At 40.2% G+C, this 16,849-nt stretch overlaps 1 protein-coding gene and 1 long non-coding RNA gene across 2 annotated transcripts in view; one reads left to right on the top strand and one right to left on the bottom strand.

Annotated features, from left to right (window-relative positions):
• Positions 1 to 16,849, bottom strand: part of ntm (neurotrimin) — a 537,242-nt gene that overhangs the window by 516,315 nt on the left and 4,078 nt on the right. The gene's annotated exons all lie outside the window — the stretch shown is intronic.
• On the top strand, positions 5,753 to 16,452 carry LOC116700852 (uncharacterized). Its single transcript, XR_004334751.1, has 3 exons — positions 5,753 to 5,925; positions 5,956 to 5,957; positions 16,440 to 16,452. It is a non-coding gene; the product is annotated as an uncharacterized LOC116700852 (long non-coding RNA).

The raw sequence follows: 16,849 nt of genomic DNA, 5'->3' as shown, positions 1-16,849 counted from the left end.
TTGAAAATTCCAGCAGCAGTTTTAGCAAGAGAAAAAGAAATAAAAAAAATAGATAAAAAAGACAGTATAAAGACAACAAAATAACAATAAAAAGAACATTTGTCAAATAAACAAAGAAAAGACCATAAATTATTATTAAAGTGTCAGTGTTGAGTCCAGTTATGAAGTGATAAAGTGACTAGGTGTGAATTTAAGTCCAGGCGTATGTATGTCTGATTTGTACTGTGTGTATGTATGTATGTATGTAGTATGATGTATGTATGTTGTACTGTGTTTGTATGTGTACTGTGTGTATGTATGTTACGTGTACTAGGTAGTTGTAATGTATGTTGTTATGTATGTAATGTATGTATGTATTAGAGGATGGATACCCGACCCGAGCCCGACGGGACCCGACGGTACCCGACGGGCCGGGCGGGTTCGAACAGATTTTTTGAAAGGATGCTCGGGTTCGGGTCGGGCTCGGTCACATCAGCGCGATAAGGCGTTGAACATTTTGAATTTAAACAGCTTATATGTAGTAATGGGCTTGTTGCCCCGTGTGCATTGATGCGCTCATCTGTTGACATTCCGAATGCCTTCCTACAATTGCTTAATAAAAGCTTCCACACAAACAAACGTAGGCTACATTGTCATTAGTATGAGAAACAAATGCGATTTAACTGTGTCGGGCTCGGGTCGGGCTCGGACATATATCTTAATGCCTGTCGGGCTCGGGTCGGGTTCGGTTACTGCTCTGTCGGACGCGGGCTGGGCTCGGACAGAAAAATCCGGCCCGATCCGCACTCTAGTATGTATGTATGTATGTAAAAGGGCATATTAGTGGAATATTCACTTTCATTAAACCTGGAAACTTAGTTGGAATATTTTCTTTTTCGGAATACGGGCAAAACCAGAATAGTATATAGGGCTATTGGCTATAGCCTGGCCCTGATTTCACCTACAGACATATCAAACATGACACTATTACTAGAATTAGCACACTCAACTCTCTCAGCGTTCATCTGTCTGCATGCATGCTGTTGTAAAAGTCTCCTGCTCTCACTGTTAGCCGGTAAACATGTAATTAAGCTGTTGAGAAACAGAGAAGAGATTGGAGAGTTGGGGAAAGGAGAGAATCTAGATCACAATGGGTATGTGAGCGTACACGGTGCAATTAATATACTGCGAAAAAAAACAAAAAAAGGAAAGACTCTTATTAGTCTTTTGCAGCCTCTCGACAGATGGCTTCAGGTAAGCCAGAGGAGTAGGTGGAGCAGTTGGAGGCCAATATCTGAGGCTGTATTTTAGATTGCATCTGCTAAGTGGCCACATAAGCCAAGTCACCCATTAAGAGGAAAGACACAGCTCACCGTTTTTTAAGAACGGATGTCCTTCATGTGTCTTTGAGAGAAGGAGTCAGTGATGATCTTTCTTTCTATTTCTGTTTAATATCTTTGTGTAAGAAAAAAGTAAAAGGTTACGAAATATTTAAAAGCTTTAGTGCATAACGTTTTGACATTCATCATCCATCATGCTTTTTAATCCTCCTTGGCTACTAGCAAATGCGTGGAGAAGGAGGGGGGGGGGCATGCACAATGATGAAATGCTTGTTTCGTGTGGATGTGCCAACAGTTTTGTTAGTCAATACTTAGAATTCCTCATGGGGTCGACAGAAACTACGCAATATAGCTTTAAAGCAAGTACACAGGCTGTTTTTCCATTTCAGAGTCAACTAGGTATGGGCCGGTTACCGGTTTCAAGGTATAGCTAGTTTTTTCAGTCATACCGTTCCCGTGGTGCGAGCTGTTTTTTTATGACTCATCAAGGACAGAAAGTGCAGTTTAGAAATCCGTCTCCCTGCAAGTGTACAGTGTGTTTCAAAATCAAATATACTTTCTTCAATGGAAGAAAACAAATCAGTTTTTACACAAGCATTTTCAAATAATACATTTTAAAGCTGTAATTGCAATGACGCAATACTGTGAAACTGTGATAGTTTTGCTGAAGGTTACCATACCATTGGCCTATACCTGCAGGCGATCACAGGAAACAGGTATGAAATATCGAAAGCATGATGGGATCTTACTGAGAAACAAGAAATAATTGTGCAGTTGTGCCGGTTGGCTGCTCAGTAAAACCAGACTGATGCGAGTCTACCTTTCACTGCCCTGCTCTCATTTTAAGAAATTGGATGCATGTGTTTTGCTTTTTTGAGCATCACACTTGAAACCTGGCTGATACAGTTGAAGGCACGTAGCCCAATGCGTGACTGAGAAGAACAGCTTAAGTAATGTTTCATCATGTCCAAAACTGTACTTCATTTAGTTTTTCTTCTGAAACAGAGAAAGCCATATTTATATATATATGACAAAGTATGAAGAGCAACAACGGTAGAGTAGTATGAAAGAGTTAAATGCAGAATATACAGGTTGGTTGAGGGGGGTGGATGGGTCAAACAACACAGGACCTTCACCCAGATGATGGGAGTTCATGTCCCGTTCTTTTCCCGCGTGGCACTGAAACATACATTTTGTAACCCCACCCTCCATCTTGTCCTGAACGTAACATGTCCCGTTCCTTTGCCGCATGTCCATGACGTCCCGAAACAGAGAGTCAAAAGTGACATCAGAAGTCCCGATGCTAAAGAAGACTTTAAACGTGAATAACAAACGCCAAAGGCACAAGACAAAGTGTCCGTATTTACGCAATAGGAGAGCGAGAATATGTTGTGAAAGCACAAAGTGATGTCCATAGGCATTAAAACACGTGGCACAGCTCCTCTCCAGCAGGGGTGGGAATCACCAGATGCCTTCGATGCGATATCATCACGATACGATATTATTGCGATTAAACATATTGCAATATATTCTAACTTTTCCCCAATTTCAAATGACATGTTAACAAACTTTGTCAACATCTGTTTTATCTAAAAAGATACATTTCTCTTTCCATATCACTTCAATTTTATTGGTGCAAAATGGGATTGTCAAGCAGACAAACTGACCAACACATATATATATAATAAAAGATCCATACTTGGCGCCTGTGTATCGATACAGTATTGCCACTGAAAATATTGCGATACCATGCTGCATCAATTTTTTCCCCCCACCTCTACTCTCCAGCACACCGTGCTTTCTTCATCATAGGTTTACAGCCATCTTGTCTTCATCAGGCTGGTGTCTGTATTTCATGACATGAAATACATAGTGAGAGAACAGCTATTTCCAACCAGTAGCACAATAGGTGGCTCAATCACCTACCCTGAAAGCTTTGACATCCCAGGATTCTTTTTTTTTCACGACCCCCAAAGAACACAATGGCAGAATAGAATGTACTAAAAGAGTTCATTTTCAGATGAAGTGACCATGTGTATTATAGATATTCTAAGCTTATACCAATAACCTATAACCTGTGCCTCTTTGTAAAGAACATAATGATTCACTTTGCATGTCTGCTCTTTAGTATATAGCTCAGTATTACATCCTAATACAATTTAATGCAGTGCCTTCAGTCTTTAATGACCATACCCCATGTCAAACTATCCTGCAGGTACCTAAATCTCTGCTATTATGCATCTCAAAAATAAAAAATAATTAAAAATTAAAATGGATTTTTCATGTACCAGTGTTGTGTGATGCTGTTTCCAACTAGCTGTCTTCATAATACAATAAACTCAATCACTCTTTCTTAAAAAAGGACTTCAAATGTCCATTCTAAATTCAATGTGGTAACTTAATGTGCGATATCCAAATCTAAAGTCAGTCAGGATCTGTCAATGTATGACAACAGACTTAACTTCATCTTCAGACATTCATTTATAGTCCTCCTCCACTCAAAATGTGTTTTGCCCATAGTTTCATCTTTACCTATGCCACTGTGGCTCTGTCTGTCTGTCTGCAGGATTACGGAAAAACAAGAGGTTGAAAAGCAGGACATGAACCGCTCACTGGCTGCACAGTCCCGCAATAAGCTGGTCTCTGTTTCAGCAGAACTCTATATATACTCTACTCTCCAGACACTGCCGCATCTCTCATTTCTCCTGTGAAATGGACCGAACGGGAAAGCAGCCAGGTGAGAGTGACATTCTCCTGACAACACTTCCTGCAGTTGTAGTGTTACTGTGGTGCGTTTCTGATTTACCTCGTCAACCTCTCATAGAACTGCATGTGTAACTTTGTGTGGGGTTTGAATTTGGAATTCCTCTGTCTCTTGTGCTACCGTACCCCTCTCCACCGGAAATCTTAGTGATGCAATATCACCAAAACCATTTAGGGGAAATGATAAAACCATGTGTGTTGCATGTGCGGGCGGGAGCGGGATTAAGAAAACCGTGTGGCACAGGGCTCTGCCTCTAGAGCATGGCCTTGGTGGTCTGCGTGCTCTGACTTCTAGTTTGGATGTTTAAGCAGAATGATGGTCGAAAAAATTGTTTTCACATTCATCTGCTGAAAAAGAAGGGGGGGGGGAGCAGTTGGGTCATTTGAAAAAAAAAAAGCTTTATGGGTTGCCATGTTATTTCCCTGTGTGCTGCTCTGTGTTCACAGCAGGAGAAAGGTCTGACTGACTTTCTACCTGCGGGGAGTTTGTTCAGATAGAAGATGCTACAGGTTCAGTTAGAATACTAACTGGATCCTACTAACAATGTCTTGGTTATATTTTAGCCTAAACGCATGAATGCATTTGCTATCTCTATTCTTTATTTTTAAATCTTAACTACCCATCTGTAAAGTTTCATCACTAGCCTATGCATGGTTGGGACACTATCATAGTGACACAATCTGTCAACAGACAGACAGAGAGAGAGAGAGAGAGACAGATATGTAAACAACTGGCAAAGTATTAAAAAGCCTCTATGGTAGAGCCTGACCGATGTCTTGGCGGTTCTGATAAATGAATATTTAAAATATAAATAAAAACGGACGGTCAACCGTGTTATGAGTGTTGCCGTTGCATAGTCTGTCCACCAGAGGGCGCACTACAACGTCCCGGTTGGCAACACTGATTTTTTTTCTTTTGTTTTTGTGTTTTTGTTCAAAGGACTAAGTTTCATATCTTAAATACATATTTTTATAGTTTTTTTTTAAATCAGAATTTTAATATATTTTGATGTTTCTCTGTTCTGTTAACAACAATAAATCAAATTATTATATTATTATAGTGAGGACTCATAAAAAACTACAAATAACTAATGTATGGTAAAGTTGTTTATGTTGTTTTACATGTTTCGGGATTTAAAAACAAAAACAAACAATTATATATAAAAAAAAATACACACACACACACCCACACCACACCCACACACACAACACACACACACACACACACACAACACACACACACCACACACACACCCACACACACACAAAGCGCATCACTTCATCAAACTTGCCTATACATTTGCCTGAATGTTGTCAGAATTAACGTAGGAATTTTGAGTTATGGTCAAAAAACATGTTATGTGATGTCACAGGAACCCTAACCTTTGACCTCCAACATCCAATAAGTTTAGAAATTAGGAAAAAGAATCGTGTTCACAAGAATGGGACAGACAACCTGAAAAACATAATGCCTTTGGCCAGGGTTATAGCACAGAGACAAAACAAAACCAGTGTCGAGGCAATGCAGATTTTGGTGCCTCACTTGTGCTGCCCCCTGGTGGTCCAAAACGGACTTTACTGGCAACAAAAGCCCCGCTGCATGTGACGCTAGTTCACGTTACACTTGGCAGCAGTAGTATACCGCTACGGCTTAAACATGGTTAATTTCACTGGAAAGGATTCCAACAGCGGGACGTCCAACAGTCTGCAGCTAAAGACACAGAGGAGACTAGCTGACCTTTGAGACCCCGTGGACACTGCCGCTGTCCAAGTTGTTGGAGAAACACAGACGGGACTTAATGGTGCATTCAATCGCACCTCGTCAACTCATGGTGCATTCAAGGTTATTGATAAGTTCCCTACAGCCATCTAGTGGTTCTGCTTTTTGTTGCATAACAGTAAATGACTGGTGAAATAAGTTATATTTATGACTTTCAAATAAATCCTTCAAATTTGACCGTACGGCTTTAGCAAAGAAACAAGCCATTCTTTAATGTTCCCAACTGTTGTTTTTTGCTCATTGTCTGCTCTTCAAAGCTGTCAGTTGTTCTTTTTTTTTTTTTTTTCATGTGGGGTTGTTGTTTTCTCATACCAGGTAGAATAATGAGCCCATGCAGTACCACTTAAATATACTGAGAGTGTTGGCCACGGTTCAGAGCAGAATCACAAAATAGTTACTGATTTTAGGACATTTTATTTTAATTGCACTCCCATTTGGAGTTGTAGGAATCCTGCAGATTTGGAAAGTGGCCAGGATGCCTTTTTTTTTTAAAGAAGGGATTGATCATTAAAGCTTATTTTCACACTGAAAGGATGCTTTGGGTTTTCAGGAGAACAATGCCCTGTAGTTTCTAGCCCCCAGAAGAGCCTCCACATATGAGAAGGGGAGTGGTTTTTCTATTTTGGCAAAAGGCTTTTTGGCCTAAATTACTATTGTGTTATAGTAAGGCAAAGGAAAGGGCTTAGCAGATATCACAGCAATGGGATTTTGATTAATGAGAAACGTTCATTTTTGTATTGACCATTTAAAAGACTATTAACATTGCCACTCAAGCGTTGAGCATTAATCATAAGGCAGGCCTACATAAGCTTCCATGAAATTTAATGAGCATTGTAAAGTCTGAAGCAAACCAAGGAGCTTTGTGGAGAATTAGCTTGGAAATGAAGTCCTGAAACAACACTCGTGTTACATTTTTGTTTTCAGTGCACACACTAATGATATATTCTACTTTCTGACAAAATGTGCTTGTTATTCACACAGTGCTACTAGTATCTACAAAAGTTTGTGACAATACTGGAAAAGAAAATCTGACCATATAAAGATATTGCACTCGTTTTGGGTTTGAAAATATTAAAATGGCAACTAATAATTCTAATTACACATTAACAGTCATTATAACAAATAAAAACTTAGTTTTAAGAGTTACACATTCTCCGTGATAAGACTGTAGACACCAGTTAACATTAAATCATATCAGGAGAGTACCATGAGAATAATTTTGGCACCGTATCAAGGATTGAAAACCAATGACAAACACTAAACTAAATATATATTAAGGTGAAAGTGGGAGAAAGAACTTGATGGGGAAATTTCAGATGAACACTGGCAGGATATATGGAGGAAACATTTATCAACTAGTTCATGGATCTGGAGGGAATTCTCATGGAAGAATCCGATTTGTGTCTTCATTTTTCAAAAATGGAAATTAAGCAGCTGTGCAGTCATGGGAAATATTGGCGAGGTGCGGGTCTTTTGATGTAGACCATTCTCATTTTTTGGGGAAATAATTGTATATTAGGAAATAGTAAGGAGGTAGAACAGGATATGAGGTTTCTAAAAGTCGTTTGGTGTTTCATCTATGTAAATATTCTGTAGATTTTGATCAGACTGCTAATAGAAGCTAGCAAAAAAGCTATCGCAAGCCATGTGAAACACCACCAACAAAGAACCAGTTGCTAACAATTATTCACAGCTAACAATTATTGTGGAATAAAGCACGACTGGACAGAAAATGGGAAAAAATTGACTCAATAAACAACTCTAAATGATGACACTGGACTAGAATAGTTAATAGAAACATTAATCTCCCATGCAGATTTCTCCTGGCTTTTTGCTAGTGTTAGTGCATGTAAATGGACTGTTATTATATTGCGCTTTTCTAGTCTCAACGACTACTCAAAGTACAGGAGCCATTCACCATTCACACACATTCATACACTGTGGCCTAGGCTGCTGTACAAGGTGCTACCTGCTCATCGGATAAACACACACACACTTTACACTCTGAAGGCGCAGCATCTGGGACAAATCAGGGTTCAGTGTCTTGCCCAAGGACACTTCAACATGGGACTGCAGGGCCAGGGATCAAACCACCAACCTTCCAACTGGCAGGCGACCTGATCTTCTACTGAGCCACAGTTGCCCAAACCCATGGGATGTGGGTTTGTTATTTTGTTGTTGAATTTAGGGTAAAAAAAAAAAGATTGAAGTAAAAAAAAAAAAACTATGTCAAAGTGATTAAGAAAATTGGAGTTGAGCAGTTGCAGCACAGTTAGGCACATTAAGGGCATTCATACCTATAGTTGGTATGCTTTGGTCCAAATCAGATGAGTTTGTAAACTTGGTTTCCCAATAATTTGTGGCGGCGCGCCACACAATCAACACCGGCCGCACACATTGCGTTTTGTTATTTTTTTTTCTTCAAATCGCTATTTAAAACACACATTCGTTCAACTGCATTTCCTTTCCCTGCTCTACTCTGTCACTCTTAACACGGCACACCACACACACACACACACACACACGTCTCCATGAAAAAAGTGTTGCCAACTTAGCGACTTTGTTGCTAGATTTAGCGAGTTTCAGACCCCCTTTGCGACTTTTTTTCCCCTAAAAGCAATTAGTGACAAATCTAGTGACTTTCTGTAGAAAAGACAGCAATTTGCTGTGAAAAAAAAAGGGTCGCCAGTATTATCCAGCGAGCACGCAAGATCACCTCTCTCTGAATCTGTTTTGTGAGGAAATGTGTGATTATTTCGCAAAAGATTTCTAGTTCTTTCAATCTACCTTGTAGACACAACCACTAAGCTTTATGCAAATGATTGGGTAATGAGGTCAATAATATGCAAATGAGCGTATGACGTTATCCCACCCCACGCCACAAATTGGTTTCTAAATTGGTTCACATGGCATCCATAGACCCACATGGGTGGCTCTATGGATGCCATGTGCTTTGTTTCTTCGGCTAAATCACTCAGGACTAAAAAATGACAAATTGTGGAAAATCCTACTTTAAATTCCTGGTTAAATATTCATGAGTTTACATAGCATGGACCTGCAAATGCATGCGCTCATGAACAACAAACAGAAACACAAAGCTTCCTAAGGCTCAGAACTCCTCTCTTCTGTCTTTCTTATCAGCTCTGTGTGAAACCGGGAAAGCCTGTAGGTGCTTTTAGGTGCTTTGAGTTGCAGTATATATCAGCTGTATTGCTGATAACTTTGCAATCGTTAATCGCAAGGTTAGGGGAACAATTCACATAAAGCCAACACTCTGGTCTCCCGCAGTGGGCAACTTGGAATGAATACCTCTATTTCCTGAAGTATCCTGCTTCTGAGAAACAAAAGACATAACTATGGTGGCCAGAGAGGGTCAAACTGACTGCAGTTTGACAACACATGCGCAGCATTAAGCCAACGGCGCTGCAAATACACACAACCAAGTACATAAACACGCTGGAAATATAGAAATGATGCAAAAAGAAAAGCACACAACCCTCGAAAACAAAAGCGACAAATAAAAGCTGCATCCAGATTACACAACGGTAGTTCTCCAGGCCTATAGGAGGAGCGCTACGTGGAACAGCTGGATTTCGACCCCCCACAGAGAGAGAGAGAGAGAGAGAGAGGTTATGTAATTGCTTTGTAATGTAGTGTGTTGTATATCAATCAATACAGTATAAAATCACACATATGACACACCTACTGCATGTATTTAGAGAGAGAGTGAGATTGTTTTTTTTTTAATTTAATCTTAAATGTATATATTTTAGTTCATGCAATGAATTGTATGTATGTATTTCTTCTCTTATCATTATCCTTGATGCTTTGGCAATATTGTTATCTCTGACATTCATGCCAATAAAGCAATTTTAATTGAGAGAGAGAGCGAGCAAGAGAGCGAGAGAGAGAAGCTAACTAGCAGCTACGTATGCTCCATCTGACATAACCTGCAGTTGGATGCAGTGTTTTTCTGTTGCATTTGTTTTTGAAGTTTGTGTTATTTTCATTTTGCATCGTTTCTATATTTGCAGCTCGTTCACGTATTTGGTTGTTTTGTGTTTATTTGCAGCCCATTTGTGTATTTGCATGTGTTTCCTTAAGCTGCAGTGCATTGGCCCCTGGCGGCCACCGTAGCTAATGCTATGATGAGCTACTCTCAGTTATGGAGTTGCTCGAAGAACTTTGCAGCTCAACTATGGAGGGTTCTTCAAGTGGACAAAATGACTGTATTTTTAATGAAGCTTCAATCAAACTGTTTCCTATTAACACTCTCTCAGAATCCACCACAAAAGGCCTTCCTTTCATTTTTTTATTTTCAATGATAGCACTAATTGAAATATTATCTCTTGTGCTTCACACAAATGCCCAGGCAAGCCCCAATAGGTGCACAGATTATTCCACTGACTAAATGCTTGCAAACCACCAACGCTGCCATCTGCTCCAAAATTACAACCATACCGCTGCACTTCTTAAGCTCCTCCAGTACACAGCAACACCCCAAACTGTGAGAAGACTCCCTGCTATTAATGCATGAGTGCAGGCAGAGTCTCAAGCCTCCTTATCACAGTATCGATGTCAGACATCTGGGCAGGTGATGGCGTATGACTGATGTGGGTATCTGCTACCTGCTCACCTAAATGATATGTCTGTTTTCCTTGATTTCAAATCAGATTAAAAAAAAGAACATACAGAAGATTTAGGAAAGTATCTCAGGGCCGCCACAGGTTGACTGTATCAGCAGTGGGGAAGAGGGGTTTTTGGGTAACAATAAGAGGAAGCCATTTCCAATTCCAGACACAAGATCCACAGGTAAGCGGATTATAATACAGACAATGGAATTCACATATCACAGCAAGGGCACTCCAAGCAGGAAAACACAAAAAGGAAGCAAAAGATTAGATCAGATAGCATGACAGAAAGCTGCTTTTCTTCCTCACAGGGTTCATGTTGGGGATACCATTCAGTATTTATAGTGTAGCCATTTTGTTACTTGCTGTAGAAACTCCGTTCATGATCCTCTGGCCACTCCATGTGGCTGGCTTTGGATGCTTCTTCCTTCTTGATTTTAGGGATCCTGGCCTCCGAAATACTATTTTCCGCATGGTAAGCCAAGTTCTAATGTGCAGGTCCAAACTATAACTCCCACAGTGCAAGCAGCAGCTATGGCTTCAATCAAAAACACTACAGCAGTGGCTACAGGGTGCAGTGGCCAAAACTACAGCACTGTGGTTTGATCTTCTGGGCATCTCCCAACTACTCCAACATGTGTGTGCTCTGATGAGGGAAATTTGGCTGTGGTGAAATGGGCAAAAACACTCTGACAAAACACAAATTAAAAAAGGTTTAGAAAAGGCCCCCTATGACATGCCAGAGAGAATGTGTACCGTTTATCTGTCTGTGAATGAATACAATACAACTTTCTCAGGTTACATTGAAATTAATTTTGCTTTCCCTAACAGCTCTGCTCAAAATAAAGAAAAGAAAAATACACAGGAGTTAGACCAGTTAAACAATTACACATATTGTACAAATATGAAGACATATCATCAGCTATGACAACAAAACATGTTTCATGATATCCTCGGATCCAGATATTGTTACAGAACTGAAATGAGAGAAAACCTGTTGCATTTCTTCCAGATATCCAAAATACTACAAAACAACGTCTTAAATTGTAGGAACTGGAGGAAAGCTGTTTTCATGAACCCATGTACAGAATATGTATGCTGTGCTTGCAAAAATTCCATTTGGCTTTGGTACAATAAATACTTCACATTAACCAAAATGCGGAAAGAAAATATATAAAATGGTAGATTCCTATAACAAATATTTAAAGTTGACAATAATTCTGTTTATTTGATTCCTTTTAGAGGTCACAGCGTAAGACGGCTGTCTCCTCCTGCTTCTTACTTTGTCTTTCTGATTACATTTCCTGTTTTAAGCTTTACCAAAAATATAGAGCATTTTAAAAACAGCTTGTGTTGGATTATGCAAATAAGATGCAGAAAGTAGCAATAAAATCTGTAACTGGGAGCTGCATATACTGCTTTAAAATACTGCTCCTAACAAACCAGAATAACGTTACCGGAGGACCAGGCCACGGCTGTTTAAAACATGTAGCACAGTGTTCACAGTGGCCGTAGCCGACAACGTGAGGTATTTTAAGCCAAGAGAGGGGGGGGCTGTAAATCAGGAAGAGAGGACCATGAGTGAGCAGTGTGTTTAGCAATTGTTGCCGTAATTCTAAGCTAATAAAGTGTGTTCAGTCGAGTGGAGAGGGCAGTGAGGTTGTTGTGATTTTAGCGGTTCCTACTGTAATTCTAAGCCCAAAAAAGTGTGTGTCAGTTGGGTACAGAGCTCCGCGTGAGCTCGGGCTTCTATGAATGTCAGTATAGCCAGCATCTATCGTTAGCTACTCCGATGTGCTGTGGAGTAATGTCTGGCTACGTGAGACAAGCGTCCAACGTGAACTTGGAGTCTGGGAAGGAGGGGCGGGGGAGACGACTTTCTCCAGTATTTTTAATTTGCACTGCAGTAACTATTTTAACCCTTGTATTGTCTTCACTTTCGGGACCCTCCCGTATCTCTCGGGTCAAAGTGACCCGCGACTTATTTGGGGTTTTAAAAAACATTTTGAAATAAAAATGTTCCTTCATAATGTATTAACAAACATTGTCTTTATCTCAATTTCAAACAATTGAGATAACATATGTTTAGGGAATGCAATCAGTCTCTACTAGAACACAATTAGAAACTCTTTTTTTATCATAAGGTTAAAACTCATGTTAAAAATCCACTATGGAAAAAAACACAAGTGTCATATCCTGAATAATTTTCTGAATTGAGTCAGGAATATATGTTTATCCCAGAAAATAAGGTAAGGCCATTGATTTTCAGGTAGAAAAAAAATTGTAACTTGTACCATTTTCGTTCTTGTAAAAATTTGAAATGGGTCAAATTTGACCTGAATACCATACAAGATTTAAAAACTAGCTGTCAGTATTACATATTGCACCTTTGAGCTCTTCTAAACTCTTCAGAAATGGTGTTCCTTTGTGTCAAAAGTCAAAAACACATTGGAGGGTATGGAAAGTCTGAGTGCCCCATAACAGCTTTTGGTGTTACAGTACCCCAAAGGACAAATACATATGTATTTCTATAAAAAGCTGCTTAAATAGAAACAAACATTGCAGAGGGCGAGCTGTGAGTTTCTCAAGGAGGCAGCATTCCTCAGACACGACAACCTGGTGAATGGAGCCAGTCTGAAGTCACTATCCCCGTTGCTTATTAATCAGGCCTTCCTGGCACGGCCCCTCATGGCCACCAAGTCACATGAACACTTGGCTGGGACTTGGTGAACTATGTGGGGGAGGAAAAGCTTCTCAATAAGCTTAGCCTTCACATTTGTGCCACTGTAGGTATTGCTACAGTGTGATGAGGGTGCACAATTTGAAAGCCATGAAGTGAAAGTGAAGCCATGTGCAAACTGAAGACTTTATTCAGCACTTTTCCATCACCCATGACAAATTTACCTGACAATGTTTATCTGCATTTCAAATATCTGCTGTGTATTTGGAGCATTCCTCTTGGAGAAAGTCTATGTGTCTGATTCCGTCCACCCGTGGGCCTCCTGCCATGTTAGACGGTAGGGTTTAAGACAGTCATAGTGGTATGAAATAATCAAATTATATTCAAGAAATATGCATCTCCTGAGGTTTGTTGTACGTTCTTTGTCTGCTGCATTGTCCATGCCATGCACAATGCATCTCAGTATTGAAAGCCTTCAGTGAAATCCCACTGCTGCAAATTGATTGTTGACCCAAACTGAGGGAGTAAATCAATTAGGCTTCCAAAATCCTTCTACACAAAACTTTCTACAACCCACAGATGATTCATTTGTGAAATAAACCCGTGACAATACCGAACACAAAAATAAGAAAGCAACGCTGAATACAGAAATAGAATGCAACACTAAAATTGCTTCCCTCAATTGGAATGGGAAAGACAACGGGATACCAATAACCTCCAATTTGCCTTCTCAGAAAATAAACGGGGCATATTGTTTCCATGAAACAGGCAAAGTGGCAATTTCACATCAAAAATCAAATATAAAACAGGACCCAAAATAAGGGCTCCAAATGTGAGTAAAGATCTATGTTGATGAATAACATGAAGGAAATCAGCTGCCATTGGTTGGTTGGTGAAATAGGAATACATCATTACATACTTGCATCACACCTCTCTCTCTCTCTCTCTCTCTCTCTCTCTCTCTCTCTCTCATAAACAACAAGGAGTAAATCCATCTGATATAATATTACAAGTAAACAGGATACTTATGATATAATTATAGATACTAAAATTATGTGCATGTCCCTCAAGGGGTACTTTGAAACAGTAAAAAAAAAAAATAGAGAAATAAAAATGATAATATGTAATATTCCCTATTTATTTTGCCTTGTATTGCGGCATTATAAGACATATTTAGCTGCTAGCCATGCCGTGCTTTTATCTTCCCCTGATAAAAAAACAAATATTTTTGTTCTCAGTGTAGGGAGTTTTGGGAAATATTTGGTTCTTAAGTTTTCATATTTGGGACATGTCCACAGGAAATGTAATTCTGTTTCAATATCCTGGTGGCAATGTGCACAGAAACGTTCCTGTCTTGGTCTCCACACTTTTAAATGACGTCTTTCAATTTCCAGCTCAGAGTCATTGGCAACATTTCTTTTGGATTTTTTGTTTGGAGATATTCAGCAAATTGGGTCTCTCTGTTTAGGGGTTGCTAACAGAGGAACGTGTTGCCATTGTTCTTTAAACTCGTCTTTTAATTTAGTTTCAAAACTCTTGATTGAAGACTGAGGATTGTGTCTGTGGCAGCTCTGAGGCTCAGTCTACCTGTGTGTATACTACTGACTGTGTCTGAGCTTTGTATGCAATGGAATTTTTATCAGCTTGGCTTAAAAGCTGCCAAAATTGAACAGACTTTTTTGGGATTTGAATTTTCAGAGGGAATATACCAAGTTCTGCTTTGCATGCATGGTTCGGGGTGTTTGGGCGAACTTTTAGAAGAACTTTACAGAATTCCAATTGTAATTTTTTCAGTGGGAGTTTTATCCCAGTTTTTAAATTCTGGTTTCAAAATTGGGCACCAAGCTTAACTTCCGAATTTGCATTTGATTGCATACAAAGCTCTTTGAGCTTTATTACACAGTGCGTTAATGGCCAGGTTGAAACACCCTGATGCACAAATTTCAACCCCTAAGTAATTATCTCACACACACACACACACCTTAAAAGGAGCTGCGTTACTCTTATAATAGTCTCGTATTGCCAGACCCTCCTCCACAGCACTGCGGAGGAAGTTCTGACAGCCTTCTGGGATGGGAGAAAAACATGCTCTGGTTTATTTGTATTTCTATAAACCAATCACAATAATTTTGGGCATCGCTATGCGACGGACGGAGCCATGGTGCCGCTGCAATAAAGCCTCAGGAAGGAACTTGTTTTGGTGAAACGTGTGAGTATAAAAGTAGTTTTAGTCTGGCAACAGAAAACTCAGTTTGGACAGATAGTCTAGCTAGCGGTCTGAATTTGCCCTGCAGAGATCTGAGGAGCAGTTAACCATAGTTTGAGTCATAGGCTGAGGGAGAACTCTTGCTTCCCAGCCGAGAAGCTGGCTTAGTAGCATCTCATGGCCAATTTACATGAAGTTCATTTATCACATTTTGATATCATGCCACTACACAGGTGGTGATAGCTACCTGCTATTGTCAGCCATCTGCCTGTGCATTCTGCTAAGAGGCTGTATGTGGACTGCGCGCCGGTAGACGGACAAAGACCAATTTTACAGCAACAGCTCTGCCTCAGTTGCTTTGAAATCCCTACTGAGTAGCTGTAGCACTGTGATAAGAAGAGAACACACTCTAGCCATCAACAATGATCTCAATGTCTCTAATAAAAGCCTGCATACAACAAGCACACCATGGCTCCCGAACCACCACCCCTATCCATCCGGGCTCTCTTAGCTGGTCATCCAATAACAGCTGTTGCTCCAAATTTCCATCTAAGCAGCTATAATTCTCGTCTTTGGCTGACACGGGCTGATGAAGGAAGGACAAGGGCACAATACACAGGCCTGCGAGGGTCTCGGTGTGTGCTGCATCCTGGCAACACAGCCAGCACTGTCTTCTCCCAGCCACATACAGAGCGAGAGAGGGAGGGAGGACGCCCACTTAGACAATGAGGCTGCCTCATTACCAGTGTTTATCTTAAGACGGATTAATACTCTTCTTTTCTTTGTTCAGAAAAGAACATGTGCAGGTCCTTTTGGGGAAATTCGATATTGGGATGATTTGCTGTGTTTTAGCAACTTCTTTTCCTTCTTGCAAAACAACACAACACCCACTGATGTCAGTATTTGATTGTGTTCCACCTACTCTTTCCATGTCAGAGTCTGTTCATTCACTTCTTGTGGAAGACGATCAATTGTTAGGGTGCAGAGCCTTACTAGTTTCTAAAATAGTCGGCTACTTGTTGCATATTTAATCCGCTGGACGGGACAGGAGCCACCCGAGCAGCTGCAGAAACGAAAGAGGTACTCTCGGTTTGTGCTGCGTGAACTCCACTCCAGATGTGTACAGCTCATTCCAGGCACACATTATTTATACTCCTTCTTTATCTTGTGTGACTTCAGTGTGTCAATTCATGATGAATGCATGCAACAGCCTGTACCAGACATATTATACAGTCGAAAATGAAGTTGCATTCAGTGAGAGGCACTGGGAGGCTGACCTTGACATATTCACACACATTTTCTCATTGCACATGAGAAAGCCAAGGGACAGCGTGACACTTTGCTGTACTCTGCATGATGTTGATTGTGTCCTGGAAGTTAATGCTCTAGATAGAAAGAAAAAAAAAAGAAAGAAGGCACAGAGAGTGCATCAACAGTGGGCGCCTGGTTTGCTCACCTGGTAGAGCGGCC

This window comes from Etheostoma spectabile, chromosome 13, assembly GCF_008692095.1.
Source record: "Etheostoma spectabile isolate EspeVRDwgs_2016 chromosome 13, UIUC_Espe_1.0, whole genome shotgun sequence".
NCBI classification, from domain to species: Eukaryota; Metazoa; Chordata; class Actinopteri; order Perciformes; family Percidae; genus Etheostoma; species Etheostoma spectabile.
This window is presented reverse-complemented; position numbering and strand designations above follow the sequence as displayed.